This window comes from Coffea arabica, chromosome 11e (genome assembly GCF_036785885.1).
Source record: "Coffea arabica cultivar ET-39 chromosome 11e, Coffea Arabica ET-39 HiFi, whole genome shotgun sequence".
In the NCBI taxonomy this organism is placed as follows: domain Eukaryota; kingdom Viridiplantae; phylum Streptophyta; class Magnoliopsida; order Gentianales; family Rubiaceae; genus Coffea; species Coffea arabica.
In genome coordinates this window covers 33,770,458-33,796,055 of record NC_092331.1, presented here as the reverse complement: position 1 = coordinate 33,796,055, position 25,598 = coordinate 33,770,458, and the positions used below count along the sequence as shown (strand labels likewise).

Below are 25,598 nucleotides of genomic sequence, written 5' to 3'. Positions count from 1 at the left end.
ATTTATTTGCTTTCATAATTTTTTTTGTTATTGATTTGCCCCCTGTTTTTTTCCATCATCCCGCAACTCTAAATTATCATGAAATCAATCCTTCACGCTTGCGCTGATACATTTACGCCGACAAATTTGAGCGACGATCCGGGCTTTGATCGAGCCGTACCGTTCCTGATTTGTCTCGCGCCTTCAGATCCTCCTTCACGCTTCGACAAGAAGCAAAATATTAAGCAATCGTTCCGACGGAGCTAAATTACTACAGGATAAAGAACGAATAGGAAATTTGGATTTCGAAACAAAAAAGAGAGGGGTGCAACACGAGGACTTCCCAGGGGGTCACCAATCCAAGTACTACTCTCGCCCAAACACGCTTAATTTCGAAGTTCTGATGGGATCCGGTGCATTAGTGCTGGTATGATCGCACCCGCCATGTTCCTTTCGCTTTATTCTTTTAAACTACCCCGTCCTGCGAAGCAGTGTGGCTTTTCTAGACCGAAATTCATTTTAAGCGTCAATTCAAGCATTTTCCTATTATCCTTTTATTTATTTGCTTTCATAATTTTTTTTGTTATTGATTTGCCCCCTGTTTTTTTCCATCATCCCGCAACTCTAAATTATCATTAAATCAATCCTTCACGCTTGCGCTGATACATTTGCGCCGACAGATTTGATCGACGATCCGGGCTTTGATCGAGCCGTACCGTTCCTGATTTGTCTCGCGCCTTCAGATCCTCCTTAACCCTTCGACAAGAAGCAAAATATTAAGCAATCGTTCCGACGGAGCTAAATTACTACAGGATAAAGAACGAATAGGAAATTTGGATTTCGAAACAAAAAAGAGAGGGGTGCAACACGAGGACTTCCCAGGGGGTCACCAATCCAAGTACTACTCTCGCCCAAACACGCTTAATTTCGAAGTTCTGATGGGATCCGGTGCATTAGTGCTGGTATGATCGCACCCGCCATATTCCTTTCGCTTTATTCTTTTAAACTACCCCGTCCTGCGAAGCAATGTGGCTTTTCTAGACCGAAATTCATTTTAAGCGTCAATTCAAGCATTTTCCTATTATCCTTTTATTTATTTGCTTTCATAATTTTTTTTGTTATTGATTTGCCCCCTGTTTTTTTCCATCATCCCGCAACTCTAAATTATCATGAAATCAATCCTTCACGCTTGCGCTGATACATTTGCGCCGACAAATTTGAGCGACGATCCGGGCTTTGATCGAGCCGTACCGTTCCTGATTTGTCTCGCGCCTTCAGATCCTCCTTCACGCTTCGAGAAGAAGCAAAATATTAAGCAATCGTTCCGACGGAGCTAAATTACTACAGGATAAAGAACGAATAGGAAATTTGGATTTCGAAACAAAAAAGAGAGGGGTGCAACACGAGGACTTCCCAGGGGGTCACCAATCCAAGTACAACTCTCGCCCAAGCACGCTTAATTTCGAAGTTCTGATGGGATCCGGTGCATTAGTGCTGGTATGATCGCACCCGCCATGTTCCTTTCGCTTTATTCTTTTAAACTACCCCGTCCTGCGAAGCAGTGTGGCTTTTCTAGACCGAAATTCAATTTAAGCGTCAATTCAAGCATTTTCCTATTATCCTTTTATTTATTTGCTTTCATATTTTTTTTTGTTATTGATTTGCCCCCTGTTTTTTTCCATCATCCCGCAACTCTAAATTATCATTAAATCAATCCTTCACGCTTGCGCTGATACATTTGCGCCGACAAATTTGAGCGACGATCCAGGCTTTGATCGAGCCGTACCGTTCCTGATTTGTCTCGCGCCTTCAGATCCTCCTTCACGCTTCGACAAGAAGCAAAATATTAAGCAATCGTTCCGACGGAGCTAAATTACTACTGGATAAAGAATGAATAGGAAATTTGGATTTCGAAACAAAAAAGAGAGGGGTGCAACACGAGGACTTCCCAGGGGGTCACCAATCCAAGTACTACTCTCACCCAAACACGCTTAATTTCGAAGTTCTGATGGGATCCGGTGCATTAGTGCTGGTATGATCGCACCCGCCATATTCCTTTCGCTTTATTCTTTTAAACTACCCCGTCCTGCGAAGCAGTGTGGCTTTTATAGACCGAAATTCATTTTAAGCGTCAATTCAAGCATTTTCCTATTATCCTTTTATTTATTTGCTTTCATATTTTTTTTTGTTATTGATTTGCCCCCTGTTTTTTTCCATCATCCCGCAACTCTAAATTATCATGAAATCAATCCTTCACGCTTGCGCTGATACATTTGCGCTGACAAATTTGAGCGACGATCCAGGCTTTGATCGAGCCGTACCGTTCCTGATTTGTCTCGCGCCTTCAGATCCTCCTTCACGCTTCGACAAGAAGCAAAATATTAAGCAATCGTTCCGACGGAGATAAATTACTACAGGATAAAGAACGAATAGGAAATTTGGATTTCGAAACAAAAAAGAGAGGGGTGCAACACGAGGATTTCCCAGGGGGTCACCAATCCAAGTACTACTCTCGCCCAAACACGCTTAATTTCGAAGTTCTGATGGGATCCGGTGCATTAGTGCTGGTATGATCGCACCCGCCATATTCCTTTCGCTTTATTCTTTTAAACTACCCCGTCCTGCGAAGCAGTGTGGCTTTTCTAGACCGAAATTCATTTTAAGCGTCAATTCAAGCATTTTCCTATTATCCTTTTATTTATTTGCTTTCATAATTTTTTTTGTTATTGATTTGCCCCCTGTTTTTTTCCATCATCCCGCAACTCTACATTATCATGAAATCAATCCTTCACGCTTGCGCTGATACATTTGCGCCGACAAATTTGATCGACGATCCGGGCTTTGATCGAGCCGTACCGTTCCTGATTTGTCTCGCGCCTTCAGATCCTCCTTAACCCTTCGACAAGAAGCAAAATATTAAGCAATCGTTCCGACGGAGCTAAATTACTACAGGATAAAGAACGAATAGGAAATTTGAATTTCGAAACAAAAAAGAGAGGGGTGCAACACGAGGACTTCCCAGGGGGTCACCAATCCAAGTACTACTCTCGCCCAAACACGCTTAATTTCGAAGTTCTGATGGGATCCGGTGCATTAGTGCTGGTATGATCGCACCCGCCATATTCCTTTCGCTTTATTCTTTTAAACTACCCCGTCCTGCGAAGCAATGTGGCTTTTCTAGACCGAAATTCATTTTAAGCGTCAATTCAAGCATTTTCCTATTATCCTTTTATTTATTTGCTTTCATAATTTTTTTTGTTATTGATTTGCCCCCTGTTTTTTTCCATCATCCCGCAACTCTAAATTATCATGAAATCAATCCTTCACGCTTGCGCTGATACATTTGCGCCGACAAATTTGAGCGACGATCCGGGCTTTGATCGAGCCGTACCGTTCCTGATTTGTCTCGCGCCTTCAGATCCGCCTTCATGCTTCGAGAAGAAGCAAAATATAAAGCAATCGTTCCGAAGGACCTAAATTACTACAGGATAAAGAACGAATAGAAAATTTGAATTTCGAAACAAAAAAGAGAGGGGTGCAACAAGAGGAATTCCCAGGGGGTCACCCATCCTAGTACTACTCTCGCCCAAGCATGCTTAACTTCGGAGTTCTGATGGGATCCGGTGCATTAGTGCTGGTATGATCGCACCCGCCATGTTCCTTTCGCTTTATTCTTTTAAACTACCCCGTCCTGCGAAGCAGTGTGGCTTTTCTAGACCGAAATTCATTTTAAGCGTCAATTCAAGCATTTTCCTATTATCCTTTTATTTATTTGCTTTCATATTTTTTTTTTGTTTTTGATTTGCCCCCTGTTTTTTTCCATCATCCCGCAACTCTAAATTATCATGAAATCAATCCTTCACGCTTGCGCTGATACATTTGCGCCGACAAATTTGAGCGACGATCCGGGCTTTGATCGAGCCGTACCGTTCCTGATTTGTCTCGCGCCTTCAGATCCTCCTTCACGCTTCGACAAGAAGCAAAATATTAAGCAATCGTTCCGGCGGAGCTAAATTACTACAGGATAAAGAAAGAATAGGAAATTTGGATTTCGAAACAAAAAAGAGAGGGGTGCAACACGAGGACTTCCCAGGGGGTCACCAATCCAAGTACTACTCTCGCCCAAACACGCTTAATTTCGAAGTTCTGATGGGATCCGGTGCATTAGTGCTGGTATGATCGCACCCGCCATATTCCTTTCGCTTTATTCTTTTAAACTACCCCGTCCTGCGAAGCAGTGTGGCTTTTGTAGACCGAAATTCATTTTAAGCGTCAATTCAAGCATTTTCCTATTATCCTTATATTTATTTGCTTTCATAATTTTTTTTGTTATTGATTTGCCCCCTGTTTTTTTCCATCATCCCGCAACTCTACATTATCATGAAATCAATCCTTCACGCTTGCGCTGATACATTTGCGCCGACAAATTTGATCGACGATCCGGGCTTTGATCGAGCCGTACCGTTCCTGATTTGTCTCGCGCCTTCAGATCCTCCTTAACCCTTCGACAAGAAGCAAAATATTAAGCAATCGTTCCGACGGAGCTAAATTACTACAGGATAAAGAACGAATAGGAAATTTGGATTTCGAAACAAAAAAGAGAGGGGTGCAACACGAGGACTTCCCAGGGGGTCACCAATCCAAGTACTACTCTCGCCCAAACACGCTTAATTTCGAAGTTCTGATGGGATTCGGTGCATTAGTGCTGGTATGATCGCACCCGCCATATTCCTTTCGCTTTATTCTTTTAAACTACTCCGTCCTGCGAAGCAATGTGGCTTTTCTAGACCGAAATTCATTTTAAGCGTCAATTCAAGCATTTTCCTATTATCCTTTTATTTATTTGCTTTCATAATTTTTTTTGTTATTGATTTGCCCCCTGTTTTTTTCCATCATCCCGCAACTCTAAATTATCATGAAATCAATCCTTCACGCTTGCGCTGATACATTTGCGCCGACAAATTTGAGCGACGATCCGGGCTTTGATCGAGCCGTACCGTTCCTGATTTGTCTCGCGCCTTCAGATCCTCCTTCACGCTTCGACAAGAAGCAAAATATTAAGCAATCGTTCCGACGGAGCTAAATTACTACAGGATAAAGAACGAATAGGAAATTTGGATTTCGAAACAAAAAAGAGAGGGGTGCAACACGAGGACTTCCCAGGGGGTCACCAATCCAAGTACTACTCTCGCCCAAACACGCTTAATTTCGAAGTTCTGATGGGATCCGGTGCATTAGTGCTGGTATGATCGCACCCGCCATATTCCTTTCGCTTTATTCTTTTAAACTACCCCGTCCTGCGAAGCAGTGTGGCTTTTCTAGACCGAAATTCATTTTAAGCGTCAATTCAAGCATTTTCCTATTATCCTTTTATTTATTTGCTTTCATAATTTTTTTTGTTATTGATTTGCCCCCTGTTTTTTTCCATCATCCCGCAACTCTACATTATCATGAAATCAATCCTTCACGCTTGCGCTGATACATTTGCGCCGACAAATTTGATCGACGATCCGGGCTTTGATCGAGCCGTACCGTTCCTGATTTGTCTCGCGCCTTCAGATCCTCCTTAACCCTTCGACAAGGAGCAAAATAATAAGCAATCGTTCCGACGGAGCTAAATTACTACAGGATAAAGAACGAATAGGAAATTTGGATTTCGAAACAAAAAAGAGAGGGGTGCAACACGAGGACTTCCCAGGGGGTCACCAATCCAAGTACTACTCTCGCCCAAACACGCTTAATTTCGAAGTTCTGATGGGATCCGGTGCATTAGTGCTGGTATGATCGCACCCGCCATATTCCTTTCGCTTTATTCTTTTAAACTACCCCGTCCTGCGAAGCAATGTGGCTTTTCTAGACCGAAATTCATTTTAAGCGTCAATTCAAGCATTTTCCTGTTATCCTTTTATTTATTTGCTTTCATAATTTTTTTTGTTATTGATTTGCCCCCTGTTTTTTTCCATCATCCCGCAACTCTAAATTATCATGAAATCAATCCTTCACGCTTGCGCTGATACATTTGCGCTGACAAATTTGAGCGACGATCCGGGCTTTGATCGAGCCGTACCGTTCCTGATTTGTCTCGCGCCTTCAGATCAGCCTTCATGCTTCGAGAAGAAGCAAAATATAAAGCAATCGTTCCGAAGGACCTAAATTACTACAGGATAAAGAACGAATAGAAAATTTGAATTTCGAAACAAAAAAGAGAGGGGTGCAACAAGAGGAATTCCCAGGGGGTCACCCATCCTAGTACTACTCTCGCCCAAGCATGCTTAACTTCGGAGTTCTGATGGGATCCGGTGCATTAGTGCTGGTATGATCGCACCCGCCATGTTCCTTTCGCTTTATTCTTTTAAACTACCCCGTCCTGCGAAGCAGTGTGGCTTTTCTAGACCGAAATTCATTTTAAGCGTCAATTCAAGCATTTTCCTATTATCCTTTTATTTATTTGCTTTCATATTTTTTTTTTGTTATTGATTTGCCCCCTGTTTTTTTCCATCATCCCGCAACTCTAAATTATCATGAAATCAATCCTTCACGCTTGCGCTGATACATTTGCGCCGACAAATTTGAGCGACGATCCGGGCTTTGATCGAGCCGTACCGTTCCTGATTTGTCTCGCGCCTTCAGATCCTCCTTCACGCTTCGACAAGAAGCAAAATATTAAGCAATCGTTCCGACGGAGCTAAATTACTACAGGATAAAGAAAGAATAGGAAATTTGGATTTCGAAACAAAAAAGAGAGGGGTGCAACACGAGGACTTCCCAGGGGGTCACCAATCCAAGTACTACTCTCGCCCAAACACGCTTAATTTCGAAGTTCTGATGGGATCCGGTGCATTATTGCTGGTATGATCGCACCCGCCATATTCCTTTCGCTTTATTCTTTTAAACTACCCCGTCCTGCGAAGCAGTGTGGCTTTTCTAGACCGAAATTCATTTTAAGCGTCAATTCAAGCATTTTCCTATTATCCTTTTATTTATTTGCTTTCATAATTTTTTTTGTTATTGATTTGCCCCCTGTTTTTTTCCATCATCCCGCAACTCTACATTATCATGAAATCAATCCTTCACGCTTGCGCTGATACATTTGCGCCGACAAATTTGATCGACGATCCGGGCTTTGATCGAGCCGTACCGTTCCTGATTTGTCTCGCGCCTTCAGATCCTCCTTCACGCTTCGACAAGAAGCAAAATATTAAGCAATCGTTCCGACGGAGCTAAATTACTACAGGATAAAGAACGAATAGGAAATTTAGATTTCGAAAGAAAAAAGAGAGGGGTGCAACACGAGGACTTCCCAGGGGGTCACCAATCCAAGTACTACTCTCGCCCAAACACGCTTAATTTCGAAGTTCTGATGGGATCCGGTGCATTAGTGCTGGTATGATCGCACCCGCCATATTCCTTTCGCTTTATTCTTTTAAACTACCCCGTCCTGCGAAGCAGTGTGGCTTTTTTAGACCGAAATTCATTTTAAGCGTCAATTCAAGCATTTTCCTATTATCCTTTTATTTATTTGCTTTCATAATTTTTTTGTTATTGATTTGCCCCCTGTTTTTTTCCATCATCCCGCAACTCTACATTATCATGAAATCAATCCTTCACGCTTGCGCTGATACATTTGCGCCGACAAATTTGATCGACGATCCGGGCTTTGATCGAGCCGTACCGTTCCTGATTTGTCTCGCGCCTTCAGATCCTCCTTCACCCTTCGACAAGAAGCAAAATATTAAGCAATCGTTCCGACGGAGCTAAATTACTACAGGATAAAGAACGAATAGGAAATTTGGATTTCGAAACAAAAAAGAGAGGGGTGCAACACGAGGACTTCCCAGGGGGTCACCAATCCAAGTACTACTCTCGCCCAAACACGCTTAATTTCGAAGTTCTGATGGGATCCGGTGCATTAGTGCTGGTATGATCGCACCCGCCATATTCCTTTCGCTTTATTCTTTTAAACTACCCCGTCCTGCGAAGCAGTGTGGCTTTTCTAGACCGAAATTCATTTTAAGCGTCAATTCAAGCATTTTCCTATTATCCTTTTATTTATTTGCTTTCATAATTTTTTTTGTTATTGATTTGCCCCCTGTTTTTTTCCATCATCCCGCAACTCTAAATTATCATGAAATCAATCCTTCACGCTTGCGCTGATACATTTGCGCCGACAAATTTGAGCGACGATCCGGGCTTTGATCGAGCCGTACCGTTCCTGATTTGTCTCGCGCCTTCAGATCCTCCTTCACGCTTCGACAAGAAGCAAAATATTAAGCAATCGTTCCGACGGAGCTAAATTACTATAGGATAAAGAAAGAATAGGAAATTTGGATTTCGAAACAAAAAAGAGAGGGGTGCAACACGAGGACTTCCCAGGGGGTCACCAATCCAAGTACTACTCTCGCCCAAACACGCTTAATTTCGAAGTTCTGATGGGATCCGGTGCATTAGTGCTGGTATGATCGCACCCGCCATATTCCTTTCGCTTTATTCTTTTAAACTACCCCGTCCTGCGAAGCAGTGTGGCTTTTCTAGACCGAAATTCATTTTAAGCGTCAATTCAAGCATTTTCCTATTATCCTTTTATTTATTTGCTTTCATAATTTTTTTTGTTATTGATTTGCCCCCTGTTTTTTTCCATCATCCCGCAACTCTACATTATCATGAAATCAATCCTTCACGCTTGCGCTGATACATTTGCGCCGACAAATTTGATCGACGATCCGGGCTTTGATCGAGCCGTACCGTTCCTGATTTGTCTCGCGCCTTCAGATCCTCCTTAACCCTTCGACAAGGAGCAAAATATTAAGCAATCGTTCCGACGGAGCTAAATTACTACAGGATAAAGAACGAATAGGAAATTTGGATTTCGAAACAAAAAAGAGAGGGGTGCAACACGAGGACTTCCCAGGGGGTCACCAATCCAAGTACTACTCTCGCCCAAACACGCTTAATTTCGAAGTTCTGATGGGATCCGGTGCATTAGTGCTGGTATGATCGCACCCGCCATATTCCTTTCGCTTTATTCTTTTAAACTACCCCGTCCTGCGAAGCAATGTGGCTTTTCTAGACCGAAATTCATTTTAAGCGTCAATTCAAGCATTTTCCTATTATCCTTTTATTTATTTGCTTTCATAATTTTTTTTGTTATTGATTTGCCCCCTGTTTTTTTCCATCATCCCGCAACTCTAAATTATCATGAAATCAATCCTTCACGCTTGCGCTGATACATTTGCGCTGACAAATTTGAGCGACGATCCGGGCTTTGATCGAGCCGTACCGTTCCTGATTTGTCTCGCGCCTTCAGATCAGCCTTCATGCTTCGAGAAGAAGCAAAATATAAAGCAATCGTTCCGAAGGACCTAAATTACTACAGGATAAAGAACGAATAGAAAATTTGAATTTCGAAACAAAAAAGAGAGGGGTGCAACAAGAGGAATTCCCAGGGGGTCACCCATCCTAGTACTACTCTCGCCCAAGCATGCTTAACTTCGGAGTTCTGATGGGATCCGGTGCATTAGTGCTGGTATGATCGCACCCGCCATGTTCCTTTCGCTTTATTCTTTTAAACTACCCCGTCCTGCGAAGCAGTGTGGCTTTTCTAGACCGAACTTCATTTTAAGCGTCAATTCAAGCATTTTCCTATTATCCTTTTATTTATTTGCTTTCATATTTTTTTTTTGTTATTGATTTACCCCCTGTTTTTTTCCATCATCCCGCAACTCTAAATTATCATGAAATCAATCCTTCACGCTTGCGCTGATACATTTGCGCCGACAAATTTGAGCGACGATCCGGGCTTTGATCGAGCCGTACCGTTCCTGATTTGTCTCGCGCCTTCAGATCCTCCTTCACGCTTCGACAAGAAGCAAAATATTAAGCAATCGTTCCGACGGAGCTAAATTACTACAGGATAAAGAAAGAATAGGAAATTTGGATTTCGAAACAAAAAAGAGAGGGGTGCAACACGAGGACTTCCCAGGGGGTCACCAATCCAAGTACTACTCTCGCCCAAACACGCTTAATTTCGAAGTTCTGATGGGATCCGGTGCATTATTGCTGGTATGATCGCACCCGCCATATTCCTTTCGTTTTATTCTTTTAAACTACCCCGTCCTGCGAAGCAGTGTGGCTTTTCTAGACCGAAATTCATTTTAAGCGTCAATTCAAGCATTTTCCTATTATCCTTTTATTTATTTGCTTTCATAATTTTTTTTGTTATTGATTTGCCCCCTGTTTTTTTCCATCATCCCGCAACTCTACATTATCATGAAATCAATCCTTCACGCTTGCGCTGATACATTTGCGCCGACAAATTTGAGCGACGATCCGGGCTTTGATCGAGCCGTACCGTTCCTGATTTGTCTCGCGCCTTCAGATCCTCCTTCACGCTTCGACAAGAAGCAAAATATTAAGCAATCGTTCCGACGGAGCTAAATTACTACAGGATAAAGAACGAATAGGAAATTTCGATTTCGAAACAAAAAAGAGAGGGGTGCAACACGAGGACTTCCCAGGGGGTCACCAATCCAAGTACTACTCTCGCCCAAACACGCTTAATTTCGAAGTTCTGATGGGATCCGGTGCATTAGTGCTGGTATGATCGCACTCGCCATATTCCTTTCGCTTTATTCTTTTAAACTACCCCGTCCTGCGAAGCAATGTGGCTTTTCTAGACCGAAATTCATTTTAAGCGTCAATTCAAGCATTTTCCTATTATCCTTTTATTTATTTGCTTTCATAATTTTTTTTGTTATTGATTTGCCCCCTGTTTTTTTCCATCATCCCGCAACTCTAAATTATCATGAAATCAATCCTTCACGCTTGCGCTGATACATTTGCGCTGACAAATTTGAGCGACGATCCGGGCTTTGATCGAGCCGTACCGTTCCTGATTTGTCTCGCGCCTTCAGATCAGCCTTCATGCTTCGAGAAGAAGCAAAATATAAAGCAATCGTTCCGAAGGACCTAAATTACTACAGGATAAAGAACGAATAGAAAATTTGAATTTCGAAACAAAAAAGAGAGGGGTGCAACAAGAGGAATTCCCAGGGGGTCACCCATCCTAGTACTACTCTCGCCCAAGCATGCTTAACTTCGGAGTTCTGATGGGATCCGGTGCATTAGTGCTGGTATGATCGCACCCGCCATGTTCCTTTCGCTTTATTCTTTTAAACTACCCCGTCCTGCGAAGCAGTGTGGCTTTTCTAGACCGAAATTCATTTTAAGCGTCAATTCAAGCATTTTCCTATTATCCTTTTATTTATTTGCTTTCATATTTTTTTTTTGTTATTGATTTACCCCCTGTTTTTTTCCATCATCCCGCAACTCTAAATTATCATGAAATCAATCCTTCACGCTTGCGCTGATACATTTGCGCCGACAAATTTGAGCGACGATCCGGGCTTTGATCGAGCCGTACCGTTCCTGATTTGTCTCGCGCCTTCAGATCCTCCTTCACGCTTCGACAAGAAGCAAAATATTAAGCAATCGTTCCGACGGAGCTAAATTACTACAGGATAAAGAAAGAATAGGAAATTTGGATTTCGAAACAAAAAAGAGAGGGGTGCAACACGAGGACTTCCCAGGGGGTCACCAATCCAAGTACTACTCTCGCCCAAACACGCTTAATTTCGAAGTTCTGATGGGATCCGGTGCATTATTGCTGGTATGATCGCACCCGCCATATTCCTTTCGCTTTATTCTTTTAAACTACCCCGTCCTGCGAAGCAGTGTGGCTTTTCTAGACCGAAATTCATTTTAAGCGTCAATTCAAGCATTTTCCTATTATCCTTTTATTTATTTGCTTTCATAATTTTTTTTGTTATTGATTTGCCCCCTGTTTTTTTCCATCATCCCGCAACTCTACATTATCATGAAATCAATCCTTCACGCTTGCGCTGATACATTTGCGCCGACAAATTTGATCGACGATCCGGGCTTTGATCGAGCCGTACCGTTCCTGATTTGTCTCGCGCCTTCAGATCCTCCTTCACGCTTCGACAAGAAGCAAAATATTAAGCAATCGTTCCGACGGAGCTAAATTACTACAGGATAAAGAACGAATAGGAAATTTAGATTTCGAAACAAAAAAGAGAGGGGTGCAACACGAGGACTTCCCAGGGGGTCACCAATCCAAGTACTACTCTCGCCCAAACACGCTTAATTTCGAAGTTCTGATGGGATCCGGTGCATTAGTGCTGGTATGATCGCACCCGCCATATTCCTTTCGCTTTATTCTTTTAAACTACCCCGTCCTGCGAAGCAGTGTGGCTTTTTTAGACCGAAATTCATTTTAAGCGTCAATTCAAGCATTTTCCTATTATCCTTTTATTTATTTGCTTTCATAATTTTTTTGTTATTGATTTGCCCCCTGTTTTTTTCCATCATCCCGCAACTCTACATTATCATGAAATCAATCCTTCACGCTTGCGCTGATACATTTGCGCCGACAAATTTGATCGACGATCCGGGCTTTGATCGAGCCGTACCGTTCCTGATTTGTCTCGCGCCTTCAGATCCTCCTTCACCCTTCGACAAGAAGCAAAATATTAAGCAATCGTTCCGACGGAGCTAAATTACTACAGGATAAAGAACGAATAGGAAATTTGGATTTCGAAACAAAAAAGAGAGGGGTGCAACACGAGGACTTCCCAGGGGGTCACCAATCCAAGTACTACTCTCGCCCAAACACGCTTAATTTCGAAGTTCTGATGGGATCCGGTGCATTAGTGCTGGTATGATCGCACCCGCCATATTCCTTTCGCTTTATTCTTTTAAACTACCCCGTCCTGCGAAGCAGTGTGGCTTTTCTAGACCGAAATTCATTTTAAGCGTCAATTCAAGCATTTTCCTATTATCCTTTTATTTATTTGCTTTCATAATTTTTTTTGTTATTGATTTGCCCCCTGTTTTTTTCCATCATCCCGCAACTCTAAATTATCATGAAATCAATCCTTCACGCTTGCGCTGATACATTTGCGCCGACAAATTTGAGCGACGATCCGGGCTTTGATCGAGCCGTACCGTTCCTGATTTGTCTCGCGCCTTCAGATCCTCCTTCACGCTTCGACAAGAAGCAAAATATTAAGCAATCGTTCCGACGGAGCTAAATTACTACAGGATAAAGAAAGAATAGGAAATTTGGATTTCGAAACAAAAAAGAGAGGGGTGCAACACGAGGACTTCCCAGGGGGTCACCAATCCAAGTACTACTCTCGCCCAAACACGCTTAATTTCGAAGTTCTGATGGGATCCGGTGCATTAGTGCTGGTATGATCGCACCCGCCATGTTCCTTTCGCTTTATTCTTTTAAACTACCCCGTCCTGCGAAGCAGTGTGGCTTTTCTAGACCGAACTTCATTTTAAGCGTCAATTCAAGCATTTTCCTATTATCCTTTTATTTATTTGCTTTCATATTTTTTTTTTGTTATTGATTTACCCCCTGTTTTTTTCCATCATCCCGCAACTCTAAATTATCATGAAATCAATCCTTCACGCTTGCGCTGATACATTTGCGCCGACAAATTTGAGCGACGATCCGGGCTTTGATCGAGCCGTACCGTTCCTGATTTGTCTCGCGCCTTCAGATCCTCCTTCACGCTTCGACAAGAAGCAAAATATTAAGCAATCGTTCCGACGGAGCTAAATTACTACAGGATAAAGAAAGAATAGGAAATTTGGATTTCGAAACAAAAAAGAGAGGGGTGCAACACGAGGACTTCCCAGGGGGTCACCAATCCAAGTACTACTCTCGCCCAAACACGCTTAATTTCGAAGTTCTGATGGGATCCGGTGCATTATTGCTGGTATGATCGCACCCGCCATATTCCTTTCGTTTTATTCTTTTAAACTACCCCGTCCTGCGAAGCAGTGTGGCTTTTCTAGACCGAAATTCATTTTAAGCGTCAATTCAAGCATTTTCCTATTATCCTTTTATTTATTTGCTTTCATAATTTTTTTTGTTATTGATTTGCCCCCTGTTTTTTTCCATCATCCCGCAACTCTACATTATCATGAAATCAATCCTTCACGCTTGCGCTGATACATTTGCGCCGACAAATTTGAGCGACGATCCGGGCTTTGATCGAGCCGTACCGTTCCTGATTTGTCTCGCGCCTTCAAATCCTCCTTCACGCTTCGACAAGAAGCAAAATATTAAGCAATCGTTCCGACGGAGCTAAATTACTACAGGATAAAGAACGAATAGGAAATTTCGATTTCGAAACAAAAAAGAGAGGGGTGCAACACGAGGACTTCCCAGGGGGTCACCAATCCAAGTACTACTCTCGCCCAAACACGCTTAATTTCGAAGTTCTGATGGGATCCGGTGCATTAGTGCTGGTATGATCGCACTCGCCATATTCCTTTCGCTTTATTCTTTTAAACTACCCCGTCCTGCGAAGCAATGTGGCTTTTCTAGACCGAAATTCATTTTAAGCGTCAATTCAAGCATTTTCCTATTATCCTTTTATTTATTTGCTTTCATAATTTTTTTTGTTATTGATTTGCCCCCTGTTTTTTTCCATCATCCCGCAACTCTAAATTATCATGAAATCAATCCTTCACGCTTGCGCTGATACATTTGCGCTGACAAATTTGAGCGACGATCCGGGCTTTGATCGAGCCGTACCGTTCCTGATTTGTCTCGCGCCTTCAGATCAGCCTTCATGCTTCGAGAAGAAGCAAAATATAAAGCAATCGTTCCGAAGGACCTAAATTACTACAGGATAAAGAACGAATAGAAAATTTGAATTTCGAAACAAAAAAGAGAGGGGTGCAACAAGAGGAATTCCCAGGGGGTCACCCATCCTAGTACTACTCTCGCCCAAGCATGCTTAACTTCGGAGTTCTGATGGGATCCGGTGCATTAGTGCTGGTATGATCGCACCCGCCATGTTCCTTTCGCTTTATTCTTTTAAACTACCCCGTCCTGCGAAGCAGTGTGGCTTTTCTAGACCGAAATTCATTTTAAGCGTCAATTCAAGCATTTTCCTATTATCCTTTTATTTATTTGCTTTCATATTTTTTTTTTGTTATTGATTTACCCCCTGTTTTTTTCCATCATCCCGCAACTCTAAATTATCATGAAATCAATCCTTCACGCTTGCGCTGATACATTTGCGCCGACAAATTTGAGCGACGATCCGGGCTTTGATCGAGCCGTACCGTTCCTGATTTGTCTCGCGCCTTCAGATCCTCCTTCACGCTTCGACAAGAAGCAAAATATTAAGCAATCGTTCCGACGGAGCTAAATTACTACAGGATAAAGAAAGAATAGGAAATTTGGATTTCGAAACAAAAAAGAGAGGGGTGCAACACGAGGACTTCCCAGGGGGTCACCAATCCAAGTACTACTCTCGCCCAAACACGCTTAATTTCGAAGTTCTGATGGGATCCGGTGCATTATTGCTGGTATGATCGCACCCGCCATATTCCTTTCGCTTTATTCTTTTAAACTACCCCGTCCTGCGAAGCAGTGTGGCTTTTCTAGACCGAAATTCATTTTAAGCGTCAATTCAAGCATTTTCCTATTATCCTTTTATTTATTTGCTTTCATAATTTTTTTTGTTATTGATTTGCCCCCTGTTTTTTTCCATCATCCCGCAACTCTACATTATCATGAAATCAATCCTTCACGCTTGCGCTGATACATTTGCGCCGACAAATTTGATCGACGATCCGGGCTTTGATCGAGCCGTACCGTTCCTGATTTGTCTCGCGCCTTCAGATCCTCCTTCACGCTTCGACAAGAAGCAAAATATTAAGCAATCGTTCCGACGGAGCTAAATTACTACAGGATAAAGAACGAATAGGAAATTTAGATTTCGAAACAAAAAAGAGAGGGGTGCAACACGAGGACTTCCCAGGGGGTCACCAATCCAAGTACTACTCTCGCCCAAACACGCTTAATTTCGAAGTTCTGATGGGATCCGGTGCATTAGTGCTGGTATGATCGCACCCGCCATATTCCTTTCGCTTTATTCTTTTAAACTACCCCGTCCTGCGAAGCAGTGTGGCTTTTTTAGACCGAAATTCATTTTAAGCGTCAATTCAAGCATTTTCCTATTATCCTTTTATTTATTTGCTTTCATAATTTTTTTGTTATTGATTTGCCCCCTGTTTTTTTCCATCATCCCGCAACTCTACATTATCATGAAATCAATCCTTCACGCTTGCGCTGATACATTTGCGCCGACAAATTTGATCGACGATCCGGGCTTTGATCGAGCCGTACCGTTCCTGATTTGTCTCGCGCCTTCAGATCCTCCTTCACCCTTCGACAAGAAGCAAAATATTAAGCAATCGTTCCGACGGAGCTAAATTACTACAGGATAAAGAACGAATAGGAAATTTGGATTTCGAAACAAAAAAGAGAGGGGTGCAACACGAGGACTTCCCAGGGGGTCACCAATCCAAGTACTACTCTCGCCCAAACACGCTTAATTTCGAAGTTCTGATGGGATCCGGTGCATTAGTGCTGGTATGATCGCACCCGCCATATTCCTTTCGCTTTATTCTTTTAAACTACCCCGTCCTGCGAAGCAGTGTGGCTTTTCTAGACCGAAATTCATTTTAAGCGTCAATTCAAGCATTTTCCTATTATCCTTTTATTTATTTGCTTTCATAATTTTTTTTGTTATTGATTTGCCCCCTGTTTTTTTCCATCATCCCGCAACTCTAAATTATCATGAAATCAATCCTTCACGCTTGCGCTGATACATTTGCGCCGACAAATTTGAGCGACGATCCGGGCTTTGATCGAGCCGTACCGTTCCTGATTTGTCTCGCGCCTTCAGATCCTCCTTCACGCTTCGACAAGAAGCAAAATATTAAGCAATCGTTCCGACGGAGCTAAATTACTACAGGATAAAGAAAGAATAGGAAATTTGGATTTCGAAACAAAAAAGAGAGGGGTGCAACACGAGGACTTCCCAGGGGGTCACCAATCCAAGTACTACTCTCGCCCAAACACGCTTAATTTCGAAGTTCTGATGGGATCCGGTGCATTAGTGCTGGTATGATCGCACCCGCCATATTCCTTTCGCTTTATTCTTTTAAACTACCCCGTCCTGCGAAGCAGTGTGGCTTTTCTAGACCGAAATTCATTTTAAGCGTCAATTCAAGCATTTTCCTATTATCCTTTTATTTATTTGCTTTCATAATTTTTTTTGTTATTGATTTGCCCCCTGTTTTTTTCCATCATCCCGCAACTCTACATTATCATGAAATCAATCCTTCACGCTTGCGCTGATACATTTGCGCCGACAAATTTGATCGACGATCCGGGCTTTGATCGAGCCGTACCGTTCCTGATTTGTCTCGCGCCTTCAGATCCTCCTTCACCCTTCGACAAGAAGCAAAATATTAAGCAATCGTTCCGACGGAGCTAAATTACTACAGGATAAAGAACGAATAGGAAATTTGGATTTCGAAACAAAAAAGAGAGGGGTGCAACACGAGGACTTCCCAGGGGGTCACCAATCCAAGTACTACTCTCGCCCAAACACGCTTAATTTCGAAGTTCTGATGGGATCCGGTGCATTAGTGCTGGTATGATCGCACCCGCCATATTCCTTTCGCTTTATTCTTTTAAACTACCCCGTCCTGCGAAGCAGTGTGGCTTTTCTAGACCGAAATTCATTTTAAGCGTCAATTCAAGCATTTTCCTATTATCCTTTTATTTATTTGCTTTCATAATTTTTTTTGTTATTGATTTGCCCCCTGTTTTTTTCCATCATCCCGCAACTCTAAATTATCATGAAATCAATCCTTCACGCTTGCGCTGATACATTTGCGCCGACAAATTTGATCGACGATCCGGGCTTTGATCGAGCCGTACCGTTCCTGATTTGTCTCGCGCCTTCAGATCCTCCTTCACCCTTCGACAAGAAGCAAAATATTAAGCAATCGTTCCGACGGACCTAAATTACTACAGGATAAAGAACGAATAGGAAATTTGGATTTCGAAACAAAAAAGAGAGGGGTACAACACGAGGACTTCCCAGGGGGTCACCAATCCAAGTACTACTCTCGCCCAAACACGCTTAATTTCGAAGTTCTGATGGGATCTGGTGCATTAGTGCTGGTATGATCGCACCCGCCATATTCCTTTCGCTTTATTCTTTTAAACTACCCCGTCCTGCGAAGCAGTGTGGCTTTTCTAGACCGAAATTCATTTTAAGCGTCAATTCAAGCATTTTCCTATTATCCTTTTATTTATTTGCTTTCATAATTTTTTTTGTTATTGATTTGCCCCCTGTTTTTTTCCATCATCCCGCAACTCTAAATTATCATGAAATCAATCCTTCACGCTTACGCTGATACATTTGCGCCAACAAATTTGAGCGACGATCCGGGCTTTGATCGAGCCGTACCGTTCCTGATTTGTCTCGCTCCTTCAGATCCGCCTTCATGCTTCGAGAAGAAGCAAAATATAAAGCAATCGTTCCGAAGGACCTAAATTACTACAGGATAAAGAACGAATAGAAAATTTGAATTTCGAAACAAAAAAGAGAGGGGTGCAACAAGAGGAATTCCCAGGGGGTCACCCATCCTAGTACTACTCTCGCCCAAGCATGCTTAACTTCGGAGTTCTGATGGGATCCGGTGCATTAGTGCTGGTATGATCGCACCCGCCATGTTCCTTTCGCTTTATTCTTTTAAACTACCCCGTCCTGCGAAGCAGTGTGGCTTTTCTAGACCGAAATTCATTTTAAGCGTCAATTCAAGCATTTTCCTATTATCCTTTTATTTATTTGCTTTCATATTTTTTTTTGTTATTGATTTGCCCCCTGTTTTTTTCCATCATCCCGCAACTCTAAATTATCATGAAATCAATCCTTCACGCTTGCGCTGATACATTTGCGCCGACAAATTTGAGCGACGATCCAGGCTTTGATCGAGCCGTACCGTTCCTGATTTGTCTCGCGCCTTCAGATCCTCCTTCACGCTTCGACAAGAAGCAAAATATTAAGCAATCGTTCCGACGGAGCTAAATTACTACTGGATAAAGAACGAAAAGGAAATTTGGATTTCGAAACAAAAAAGAGAGGGGTGCAACACGAGGACTTCCCAGGGGGTCACCAATCCAAGTACTACTCTCGCCCAAACACGCTTAATTTCGATGTTCTGATGGGATCCGGTGCATTAGTGCTGGTATGATCGCACCCGCCATATTCCTTTCGCTTTATTCTTTTAAACTACCCCGTCCTGCGAAGCAGTGTGGCTTTTCTAGACCGAAATTCATTTTAAGCGTCAATTCAAGCATTTTCCTATTATCCTTTTATTTATTTGCTTTCATAATTTTTTTTGTTATTGATTTGCCCCCTGTTTTTTTCCATCATCCCGCAACTCTACATTATCATGAAATCAATCCTTCACGCTTGCGCTGATACATTTGCGCCGACAAATTTGATCGACGATCCGGGCTTTGATCGAGCCGTACCGTTCCTGATTTGTCTCGCGCCTTCAGATCCTCCTTCACCCTTCGACAAGAAACAAAATATTAAGCAATCGTTCCGACGGAGCTAAATTACTACAGGATAAAGAACGAATAGGAAATTTGGATTTCGAAACAAAAAAGAGAGGGGTGCAACAAGAGGAATTCCCAGGGGGTCACCCATCCTAGTACTACTCTCGCCCAAGCATGCTTAACTTCGGAGTTCTGATGGGATCCGGTGCATTAGTGCTGGTATGATCGCACCCGCCATGTTCCTTTCGCTTTATTCTTTTAAACTACCCCGTCCTGCGAAGCAGTGTGGCTTTTCTAGACCGAAATTCATTTTAAGCGTCAATTCAAGCATTTTCCTATTATCCTTTTATTTATTTGCTTTCATATTTTTTTTTTGTTATTGATTTGCCCCCTGTTTTTTTCCATCATCCCGCAACTCTAAATTATCATGAAATCAATCCTTCACGCTTGCGCTGATACATTTGCGCCGACAAATTTGAGCGACGATCCGGGCTTTGATCGAGCCGTACCGTTCCTGATTTGTCTCGCGCCTTCAGATCCTCCTTCACGCCTCGACAAGAAGCAAAATATTAAGCAATCGTTCCGACGGAGCTAAATTACTACAGGATAAAGAAAGAATAGGAAATTTGGATTTCGAAACAAAAAAGAGAGGGGTGCAACACGAGGACTTCCCAGGGGGTCACCAATCCAAGAACTACTCTCGCCCAAACACGCTTAATTTCGAAGTTCTGATGGGATCCGGTGCATTAGTGCTGGTATGATCGCACCCGCCATATTCCTTTCGCTTTATTCTTTTAAACTACCCCGTCCTGCGAAGCAGTGTGGCTTTTCTAGACCGAAATTCATTTTAAGCGTCAATTCAAGCATTTTCCTATTATCCTTTTATTTATTTGCTTTCATAATTTTTTTTGTTATTGATTTGCCCCCTGTTTTTTTCCATCATCCCGCAACTCTACATTATCATGAAATCAATCCTTCACGCTTGCGCTGATACATTTGCGCCGACAAATTTGATCGACGATCCGGGCTTTGATCGAGCCGTACCGTTCCTGATTTGTCTCGCGCCTTCAGATCCTCCTTCACCCTTCGACAAGAAGCAAAATATTAAGCAATCGTTCCGACGGAGCTAAATTACTATAGGATAAAGAACGAATAGAAAATTTGAATTTCGAAACAAAAAAGAGAGGGGTGCAACAAGAGGAATTCCCAGGGGGTCACCCATCCTAGTACTACTCTCGCCCAAGCATGCTTAACTTCGGAGTTCTGATGGGATCCGGTGCATTAGTGCTGGTATGATCGCACCCGCCATGTTCCTTTCGCTTTATTCTTTTAAACTACCCCGTCCTGCGAAGCAGTGTGGCTTTTCTAGACCGAAATTCATTTTAAGCGTCAATTCAAGCATTTTCCTATTATCCTTTTATTTATTTGCTTTCATATTTTTTTTTGTTATTGATTTGCCCCCTGTTTTTTTCCATCATCCCGCAACTCTAAATTATCATGAAATCAATCCTTCACGCTTGCGCTGATACATTTGCGCCGACAAATTTGAGCGACGATCCAGGCTTTGATCGAGCCGTACCGTTCCTGATTTGTCTCGCGCCTTCAGATCCTCCTTCACGCTTCGACAAGAAGCAAAATATTAAGCAATCGTTCCGACGGAGCTAAATTACTACTGGATAAAGAACGAAAAGGAAATTTGGATTTCGAAACAAAAAAAAGAGGGGTGCAACACGAGGACTTCCCAGGGGGTCACCAATCCAAGTACTACTCTCGCCCAAACACGCTTAATTTCGATGTTCTGATGGGATCCGGTGCATTAGTGCTGGTATGATCGCACCCGCCATATTCCTTTCGCTTTATTCTTTTAAACTACCCCGTCCTGCGAAGCAGTGTGGCTTTTCTAGAGCGAAATTCATTTTAAGCGTCAATTCAAGCATTTTCCTATTATCCTTTTATTTATTTGCTTTCATAATTTTTTTTGTTATTGATTTGCCCCCTGTTTTTTTCCATCATCCCGCAACTCTACATTATCATGAAATCAATCCTTCACGCTTGCGCTGATACATTTGCGCCGACAAATTTGATCGACGATCCGGGCTTTGATCGAGCCGTACCGTTCCTGATTTGTCTCGCGCCTTCAGATCCTCCTTCACCCTTCGACAAGAAACAAAATATTAAGCAATCGTTCCGACGGAGCTAAATTACTACAGGATAAAGAACGAATAGGAAATTTGGATTTCGAAACAAAAAAGAGAGGGGTGCAACAAGAGGAATTCCCAGGGGGTCACCCATCCTAGTACTACTCTCGCCCAAGCATGCTTAACTTCGGAGTTCTGATGGGATCCGGTGCATTAGTGCTGGTATGATCGCACCCGCCATGTTCCTTTCGCTTTATTCTTTTAAACTACCCCGTCCTGCGAAGCAGTGTGGCTTTTCTAGACCGAAATTCATTTTAAGCGTCAATTCAAGCATTTTCCTATTATCCTTTTATTTATTTGCTTTCATATTTTTTTTTTGTTATTGATTTACCCCCTGTTTTTTTCCATCATCCCGCAACTCTAAATTATCATGAAATCAATCCTTCACGCTTGCGCTGATACATTTGCGCCGACAAATTTGAGCGACGATCCGGGCTTTGATCGAGCCGTACCGTTCCTGATTTGTCTCGCGCCTTCAGATCCTCCTTCACGCTTCGACAAGAAGCAAAATATTAAGCAATCGTTCCGACGGAGCTAAATTACTACAGGATAAAGAAAGAATAGGAAATTTGGATTTCGAAACAAAAAAGAGAGGGGTGCAACACGAGGACTTCCCAGGGGGTCACCAATCCAAGTACTACTCTCGCCCAAACACGCTTAATTTCGAAGTTCTGATGGGATCCGGTGCATTATTGCTGGTATGATCGCACCCGCCATATTCCTTTCGCTTTATTCTTTTAAACTACCCCGTCCTGCGAAGCAGTGTGGCTTTTCTAGACCGAAATTCATTTTAAGCGTCAATTCAAGCATTTTCCTATTATCCTTTTATTTATTTGCTTTCATAATTTTTTTTGTTATTGATTTGCCCCCTGTTTTTTTCCATCATCCCGCAACTCTACATTATCATGAAATCAATCCTTCACGCTTGCGCTGATACATTTGCGCCGACAAATTTGATCGACGATCCGGGCTTTGATCGAGCCGTACCGTTCCTGATTTGTCTCGCGCCTTCAGATCCTCCTTCACGCTTCGACAAGAAGCAAAATATTAAGCAATCGTTCCGACGGAGCTAAATTACTACAGGATAAAGAACGAATAGGAAATTTAGATTTCGAAACAAAAAAGAGAGGGGTGCAACACGAGGACTTCCCAGGGGGTCACCAATCCAAGTACTACTCTCGCCCAAACACGCTTAATTTCGAAGTTCTGATGGGATCCGGTGCATTAGTGCTGGTATGATCGCACCCGCCATATTCCTTTCGCTTTATTCTTTTAAACTACCCCGTCCTGCGAAGCAGTGTGGCTTTTTTAGACCGAAATTCATTTTAAGCGTCAATTCAAGCATTTTCCTATTATCCTTTTATTTATTTGCTTTCATAATTTTTTTGTTATTGATTTGCCCCCTGTTTTTTTCCATCATCCCGCAACTCTACATTATCATGAAATCAATCCTTCACGCTTGCGCTGATACATTTGCGCCGACAAATTTGATCGACGATCCGGGCTTTGATCGAGCCGTACCGTTCCTGATTTGTCTCGCGCCTTCAGATCCTCCTTCACCCTTCGACAAGAAGCAAAATATTAAGCAATCGTTCCGACGGAGCTAAATTACTACAGGATAAAGAACGAATAGGAAATTTGGATTTCGAAACAAAAAAGAGAGGGGTGCAACACGAGGACTTCCCAGGGGGTCACCAATCCAAGTACTACTCTCGCCCAAACACGCTTAATTTCGAAGTTCTGATGGGATCCGGTGCATTAGTGCTGGTATGATCGCACCCGCCATATTCCTTTCGCTTTATTCTTTTAAACTACCCCGTCCTGCGAAGCAGTGTGGCTTTTCTAGACCGAAATTCATTTTAAGCGTCAATTCAAGCATTTTCCTATTATCCTTTTATTTATTTGCTTTCATAATTTTTTTTGTTATTGATTTGCCCCCTGTTTTTTTCCATCATCCCGCAACTCTAAATTATCATGAAATCAATCCTTCACGCTTGCGCTGATACATTTGCGCCGACAAATTTGAGCGACGATCCGGGCTTTGATCGAGCCGTACCGTTCCTGATTTGTCTCGCGCCTTCAGATCCTCCTTCACGCTTCGACAAGAAGCAAAATATTAAGCAATCGTTCCGACGGAGCTAAATTACTACAGGATAAAGAAAGAATAGGAAATTTGGATTTCGAAACAAAAAAGAGAGGGGTGCAACACGAGGACTTCCCAGGGGGTCACCAATCCAAGTACTACTCTCGCCCAAACACGCTTAATTTCGAAGTTCTGATGGGATCCGGTGCATTAGTGCTGGTATGATCGCACCCGCCATATTCCTTTCGCTTTATTCTTTTAAACTACCCCGTCCTGCGAAGCAGTGTGGCTTTTCTAGACCGAAATTCATTTTAAGCGTCAATTCAAGCATTTTCCTATTATCCTTTTATTTATTTGCTTTCATAATTTTTTTTGTTATTGATTTGCCCCCTGTTTTTTTCCATCATCCCGCAACTCTACATTATCATGAAATCAATCCTTCACGCTTGCGCTGATACATTTGCGCCGACAAATTTGATCGACGATCCGGGCTTTGATCGAGCCGTACCGTTCCTGATTTGTCTCGCGCCTTCAGATCCTCCTTCACCCTTCGACAAGAAGCAAAATATTAAGCAATCGTTCCGACGGAGCTAAATTACTACAGGATAAAGAACGAATAGGAAATTTGGATTTCGAAACAAAAAAGAGAGGGGTGCAACACGAGGACTTCCCAGGGGGTCACCAATCCAAGTACTACTCTCGCCCAAACACGCTTAATTTCGAAGTTCTGATGGGATCCGGTGCATTAGTGCTGGTATGATCGCACCCGCCATATTCCTTTCGCTTTATTCTTTTAAACTACCCCGTCCTGCGAAGCAGTGTGGCTTTTCTAGACCGAAATTCATTTTAAGCGTCAATTCAAGCATTTTCCTATTATCCTTTTATTTATTTGCTTTCATAATTTTTTTTGTTATTGATTTGCCCCCTGTTTTTTTCCATCATCCCGCAACTCTAAATTATCATGAAATCAATCCTTCACGCTTGCGCTGATACATTTGCGCCGACAAATTTGATCGACGATCCGGGCTTTGATCGAGCCGTACCGTTCCTGATTTGTCTCGCGCCTTCAGATCCTCCTTCACGCTTCGACAAGAAGCAAAATATTAAGCAATCGTTCCGACGGACCTAAATTACTACAGGATAAAGAACGAATAGGAAATTTGGATTTCGAAACAAAAAAGAGAGGGGTACAACACGAGGACTTCCCAGGGGGTCACCAATCCAAGTACTACTCTCGCCCAAACACGCTTAATTTCGAAGTTCTGATGGGATCTGGTGCATTAGTGCTGGTATGATCGCACCCGCCATATTCCTTTCGCTTTATTCTTTTAAACTACCCCGTCCTGCGAAGCAGTGTGGCTTTTCTAGACCGAAATTCATTTTAAGCGTCAATTCAAGCATTTTCCTATTATCCTTTTATTTATTTGCTTTCATAATTTTTTTTGTTATTGATTTGCCCCCTGTTTTTTTCCATCATCCCGCAACTCTAAATTATCATGAAATCAATCCTTCACGCTTACGCTGATACATTTGCGCCGACAAATTTGAGCGACGATCCGGGCTTTGATCGAGCCGTACCGTTCCTGATTTGTCTCGCTCCTTCAGATCCGCCTTCATGCTTCGAGAAGAAGCAAAATATAAAGCAATCGTTCCGAAGGACCTAAATTACTACAGGATAAAGAACGAATAGAAAATTTGAATTTCGAAACAAAAAAGAGAGGGGTGCAACAAGAGGAATTCCCAGGGGGTCACCCATCCTAGTACTACTCTCGCCCAAGCATGCTTAACTTCGGAGTTCTGATGGGATCCGGTGCATTAGTGCTGGTATGATCGCACCCGCCATGTTCCTTTCGCTTTATTCTTTTAA

General features: G+C 42.5%; 48 non-coding genes across 48 annotated transcripts; all 48 read right to left on the bottom strand.

The window, feature by feature from the left end:
* Positions 1–301: 301 nt before the first annotated feature.
* Positions 302–420, bottom strand: LOC140022756 (5S ribosomal RNA). Its single transcript, XR_011826735.1, has one exon. It is a non-coding gene; the product is annotated as a 5S ribosomal RNA (ribosomal RNA).
* A 416-nt stretch (positions 421–836) lies between these two features.
* LOC140022755 (5S ribosomal RNA) lies at positions 837–955 on the bottom strand. The gene has a single exon (XR_011826734.1). It is a non-coding gene; the product is annotated as a 5S ribosomal RNA (ribosomal RNA).
* A 416-nt stretch (positions 956–1,371) lies between these two features.
* On the bottom strand, positions 1,372–1,490 carry LOC140022003 (5S ribosomal RNA). The gene has a single exon (XR_011825985.1). It is a non-coding gene; the product is annotated as a 5S ribosomal RNA (ribosomal RNA).
* A 416-nt stretch (positions 1,491–1,906) lies between these two features.
* On the bottom strand, positions 1,907–2,025 carry LOC140024080 (5S ribosomal RNA). Its single transcript, XR_011828052.1, has one exon. It is a non-coding gene; the product is annotated as a 5S ribosomal RNA (ribosomal RNA).
* Positions 2,026–2,441: 416 nt separating this feature from the next.
* LOC140023297 (5S ribosomal RNA) lies at positions 2,442–2,560 on the bottom strand. The gene has a single exon (XR_011827267.1). It is a non-coding gene; the product is annotated as a 5S ribosomal RNA (ribosomal RNA).
* Positions 2,561–2,976: 416 nt separating this feature from the next.
* Positions 2,977–3,095, bottom strand: LOC140022754 (5S ribosomal RNA). The gene has a single exon (XR_011826733.1). It is a non-coding gene; the product is annotated as a 5S ribosomal RNA (ribosomal RNA).
* A 416-nt stretch (positions 3,096–3,511) lies between these two features.
* LOC140031928 (5S ribosomal RNA) lies at positions 3,512–3,630 on the bottom strand. Its single transcript, XR_011835853.1, has one exon. It is a non-coding gene; the product is annotated as a 5S ribosomal RNA (ribosomal RNA).
* A 417-nt stretch (positions 3,631–4,047) lies between these two features.
* On the bottom strand, positions 4,048–4,166 carry LOC140022753 (5S ribosomal RNA). Its single transcript, XR_011826732.1, has one exon. It is a non-coding gene; the product is annotated as a 5S ribosomal RNA (ribosomal RNA).
* A 416-nt stretch (positions 4,167–4,582) lies between these two features.
* LOC140021866 (5S ribosomal RNA) lies at positions 4,583–4,701 on the bottom strand. The gene has a single exon (XR_011825848.1). It is a non-coding gene; the product is annotated as a 5S ribosomal RNA (ribosomal RNA).
* Positions 4,702–5,117: 416 nt separating this feature from the next.
* LOC140022752 (5S ribosomal RNA) lies at positions 5,118–5,236 on the bottom strand. The gene has a single exon (XR_011826731.1). It is a non-coding gene; the product is annotated as a 5S ribosomal RNA (ribosomal RNA).
* Positions 5,237–5,652: 416 nt separating this feature from the next.
* On the bottom strand, positions 5,653–5,771 carry LOC140022750 (5S ribosomal RNA). Its single transcript, XR_011826729.1, has one exon. It is a non-coding gene; the product is annotated as a 5S ribosomal RNA (ribosomal RNA).
* Positions 5,772–6,187: 416 nt separating this feature from the next.
* LOC140031927 (5S ribosomal RNA) lies at positions 6,188–6,306 on the bottom strand. The gene has a single exon (XR_011835852.1). It is a non-coding gene; the product is annotated as a 5S ribosomal RNA (ribosomal RNA).
* A 417-nt stretch (positions 6,307–6,723) lies between these two features.
* Positions 6,724–6,842, bottom strand: LOC140024342 (5S ribosomal RNA). The gene has a single exon (XR_011828315.1). It is a non-coding gene; the product is annotated as a 5S ribosomal RNA (ribosomal RNA).
* A 416-nt stretch (positions 6,843–7,258) lies between these two features.
* On the bottom strand, positions 7,259–7,377 carry LOC140022749 (5S ribosomal RNA). The gene has a single exon (XR_011826728.1). It is a non-coding gene; the product is annotated as a 5S ribosomal RNA (ribosomal RNA).
* A 415-nt stretch (positions 7,378–7,792) lies between these two features.
* LOC140022748 (5S ribosomal RNA) lies at positions 7,793–7,911 on the bottom strand. The gene has a single exon (XR_011826727.1). It is a non-coding gene; the product is annotated as a 5S ribosomal RNA (ribosomal RNA).
* Positions 7,912–8,327: 416 nt separating this feature from the next.
* LOC140022747 (5S ribosomal RNA) lies at positions 8,328–8,446 on the bottom strand. Its single transcript, XR_011826726.1, has one exon. It is a non-coding gene; the product is annotated as a 5S ribosomal RNA (ribosomal RNA).
* A 416-nt stretch (positions 8,447–8,862) lies between these two features.
* On the bottom strand, positions 8,863–8,981 carry LOC140022746 (5S ribosomal RNA). The gene has a single exon (XR_011826725.1). It is a non-coding gene; the product is annotated as a 5S ribosomal RNA (ribosomal RNA).
* Positions 8,982–9,397: 416 nt separating this feature from the next.
* LOC140031926 (5S ribosomal RNA) lies at positions 9,398–9,516 on the bottom strand. The gene has a single exon (XR_011835851.1). It is a non-coding gene; the product is annotated as a 5S ribosomal RNA (ribosomal RNA).
* A 417-nt stretch (positions 9,517–9,933) lies between these two features.
* On the bottom strand, positions 9,934–10,052 carry LOC140024341 (5S ribosomal RNA). The gene has a single exon (XR_011828314.1). It is a non-coding gene; the product is annotated as a 5S ribosomal RNA (ribosomal RNA).
* A 416-nt stretch (positions 10,053–10,468) lies between these two features.
* LOC140023945 (5S ribosomal RNA) lies at positions 10,469–10,587 on the bottom strand. Its single transcript, XR_011827911.1, has one exon. It is a non-coding gene; the product is annotated as a 5S ribosomal RNA (ribosomal RNA).
* A 416-nt stretch (positions 10,588–11,003) lies between these two features.
* LOC140031925 (5S ribosomal RNA) lies at positions 11,004–11,122 on the bottom strand. The gene has a single exon (XR_011835850.1). It is a non-coding gene; the product is annotated as a 5S ribosomal RNA (ribosomal RNA).
* Positions 11,123–11,539: 417 nt separating this feature from the next.
* LOC140024340 (5S ribosomal RNA) lies at positions 11,540–11,658 on the bottom strand. Its single transcript, XR_011828313.1, has one exon. It is a non-coding gene; the product is annotated as a 5S ribosomal RNA (ribosomal RNA).
* A 416-nt stretch (positions 11,659–12,074) lies between these two features.
* LOC140022745 (5S ribosomal RNA) lies at positions 12,075–12,193 on the bottom strand. The gene has a single exon (XR_011826724.1). It is a non-coding gene; the product is annotated as a 5S ribosomal RNA (ribosomal RNA).
* Positions 12,194–12,608: 415 nt separating this feature from the next.
* Positions 12,609–12,727, bottom strand: LOC140022744 (5S ribosomal RNA). The gene has a single exon (XR_011826723.1). It is a non-coding gene; the product is annotated as a 5S ribosomal RNA (ribosomal RNA).
* Positions 12,728–13,143: 416 nt separating this feature from the next.
* LOC140022743 (5S ribosomal RNA) lies at positions 13,144–13,262 on the bottom strand. The gene has a single exon (XR_011826722.1). It is a non-coding gene; the product is annotated as a 5S ribosomal RNA (ribosomal RNA).
* Positions 13,263–13,679: 417 nt separating this feature from the next.
* Positions 13,680–13,798, bottom strand: LOC140024339 (5S ribosomal RNA). Its single transcript, XR_011828312.1, has one exon. It is a non-coding gene; the product is annotated as a 5S ribosomal RNA (ribosomal RNA).
* A 416-nt stretch (positions 13,799–14,214) lies between these two features.
* Positions 14,215–14,333, bottom strand: LOC140023944 (5S ribosomal RNA). Its single transcript, XR_011827910.1, has one exon. It is a non-coding gene; the product is annotated as a 5S ribosomal RNA (ribosomal RNA).
* A 416-nt stretch (positions 14,334–14,749) lies between these two features.
* LOC140031924 (5S ribosomal RNA) lies at positions 14,750–14,868 on the bottom strand. The gene has a single exon (XR_011835849.1). It is a non-coding gene; the product is annotated as a 5S ribosomal RNA (ribosomal RNA).
* A 417-nt stretch (positions 14,869–15,285) lies between these two features.
* Positions 15,286–15,404, bottom strand: LOC140024338 (5S ribosomal RNA). Its single transcript, XR_011828311.1, has one exon. It is a non-coding gene; the product is annotated as a 5S ribosomal RNA (ribosomal RNA).
* Positions 15,405–15,820: 416 nt separating this feature from the next.
* On the bottom strand, positions 15,821–15,939 carry LOC140022742 (5S ribosomal RNA). Its single transcript, XR_011826721.1, has one exon. It is a non-coding gene; the product is annotated as a 5S ribosomal RNA (ribosomal RNA).
* Positions 15,940–16,354: 415 nt separating this feature from the next.
* On the bottom strand, positions 16,355–16,473 carry LOC140022741 (5S ribosomal RNA). Its single transcript, XR_011826720.1, has one exon. It is a non-coding gene; the product is annotated as a 5S ribosomal RNA (ribosomal RNA).
* A 416-nt stretch (positions 16,474–16,889) lies between these two features.
* On the bottom strand, positions 16,890–17,008 carry LOC140022739 (5S ribosomal RNA). Its single transcript, XR_011826718.1, has one exon. It is a non-coding gene; the product is annotated as a 5S ribosomal RNA (ribosomal RNA).
* Positions 17,009–17,424: 416 nt separating this feature from the next.
* LOC140022738 (5S ribosomal RNA) lies at positions 17,425–17,543 on the bottom strand. Its single transcript, XR_011826717.1, has one exon. It is a non-coding gene; the product is annotated as a 5S ribosomal RNA (ribosomal RNA).
* A 416-nt stretch (positions 17,544–17,959) lies between these two features.
* On the bottom strand, positions 17,960–18,078 carry LOC140024730 (5S ribosomal RNA). Its single transcript, XR_011828706.1, has one exon. It is a non-coding gene; the product is annotated as a 5S ribosomal RNA (ribosomal RNA).
* Positions 18,079–18,494: 416 nt separating this feature from the next.
* On the bottom strand, positions 18,495–18,613 carry LOC140031923 (5S ribosomal RNA). The gene has a single exon (XR_011835848.1). It is a non-coding gene; the product is annotated as a 5S ribosomal RNA (ribosomal RNA).
* Positions 18,614–19,029: 416 nt separating this feature from the next.
* Positions 19,030–19,148, bottom strand: LOC140024552 (5S ribosomal RNA). Its single transcript, XR_011828526.1, has one exon. It is a non-coding gene; the product is annotated as a 5S ribosomal RNA (ribosomal RNA).
* Positions 19,149–19,564: 416 nt separating this feature from the next.
* Positions 19,565–19,683, bottom strand: LOC140031922 (5S ribosomal RNA). Its single transcript, XR_011835847.1, has one exon. It is a non-coding gene; the product is annotated as a 5S ribosomal RNA (ribosomal RNA).
* Positions 19,684–20,100: 417 nt separating this feature from the next.
* On the bottom strand, positions 20,101–20,219 carry LOC140024369 (5S ribosomal RNA). Its single transcript, XR_011828342.1, has one exon. It is a non-coding gene; the product is annotated as a 5S ribosomal RNA (ribosomal RNA).
* A 416-nt stretch (positions 20,220–20,635) lies between these two features.
* Positions 20,636–20,754, bottom strand: LOC140031921 (5S ribosomal RNA). The gene has a single exon (XR_011835846.1). It is a non-coding gene; the product is annotated as a 5S ribosomal RNA (ribosomal RNA).
* Positions 20,755–21,170: 416 nt separating this feature from the next.
* On the bottom strand, positions 21,171–21,289 carry LOC140024551 (5S ribosomal RNA). Its single transcript, XR_011828525.1, has one exon. It is a non-coding gene; the product is annotated as a 5S ribosomal RNA (ribosomal RNA).
* Positions 21,290–21,705: 416 nt separating this feature from the next.
* LOC140031920 (5S ribosomal RNA) lies at positions 21,706–21,824 on the bottom strand. Its single transcript, XR_011835845.1, has one exon. It is a non-coding gene; the product is annotated as a 5S ribosomal RNA (ribosomal RNA).
* Positions 21,825–22,241: 417 nt separating this feature from the next.
* Positions 22,242–22,360, bottom strand: LOC140024336 (5S ribosomal RNA). Its single transcript, XR_011828309.1, has one exon. It is a non-coding gene; the product is annotated as a 5S ribosomal RNA (ribosomal RNA).
* A 416-nt stretch (positions 22,361–22,776) lies between these two features.
* Positions 22,777–22,895, bottom strand: LOC140022737 (5S ribosomal RNA). Its single transcript, XR_011826716.1, has one exon. It is a non-coding gene; the product is annotated as a 5S ribosomal RNA (ribosomal RNA).
* Positions 22,896–23,310: 415 nt separating this feature from the next.
* Positions 23,311–23,429, bottom strand: LOC140022736 (5S ribosomal RNA). The gene has a single exon (XR_011826715.1). It is a non-coding gene; the product is annotated as a 5S ribosomal RNA (ribosomal RNA).
* A 416-nt stretch (positions 23,430–23,845) lies between these two features.
* LOC140022735 (5S ribosomal RNA) lies at positions 23,846–23,964 on the bottom strand. The gene has a single exon (XR_011826714.1). It is a non-coding gene; the product is annotated as a 5S ribosomal RNA (ribosomal RNA).
* Positions 23,965–24,380: 416 nt separating this feature from the next.
* Positions 24,381–24,499, bottom strand: LOC140022734 (5S ribosomal RNA). The gene has a single exon (XR_011826713.1). It is a non-coding gene; the product is annotated as a 5S ribosomal RNA (ribosomal RNA).
* Positions 24,500–24,915: 416 nt separating this feature from the next.
* Positions 24,916–25,034, bottom strand: LOC140024729 (5S ribosomal RNA). The gene has a single exon (XR_011828705.1). It is a non-coding gene; the product is annotated as a 5S ribosomal RNA (ribosomal RNA).
* A 416-nt stretch (positions 25,035–25,450) lies between these two features.
* On the bottom strand, positions 25,451–25,569 carry LOC140031919 (5S ribosomal RNA). The gene has a single exon (XR_011835844.1). It is a non-coding gene; the product is annotated as a 5S ribosomal RNA (ribosomal RNA).
* Between the last annotated feature and the right edge of the window lie 29 nt (positions 25,570–25,598).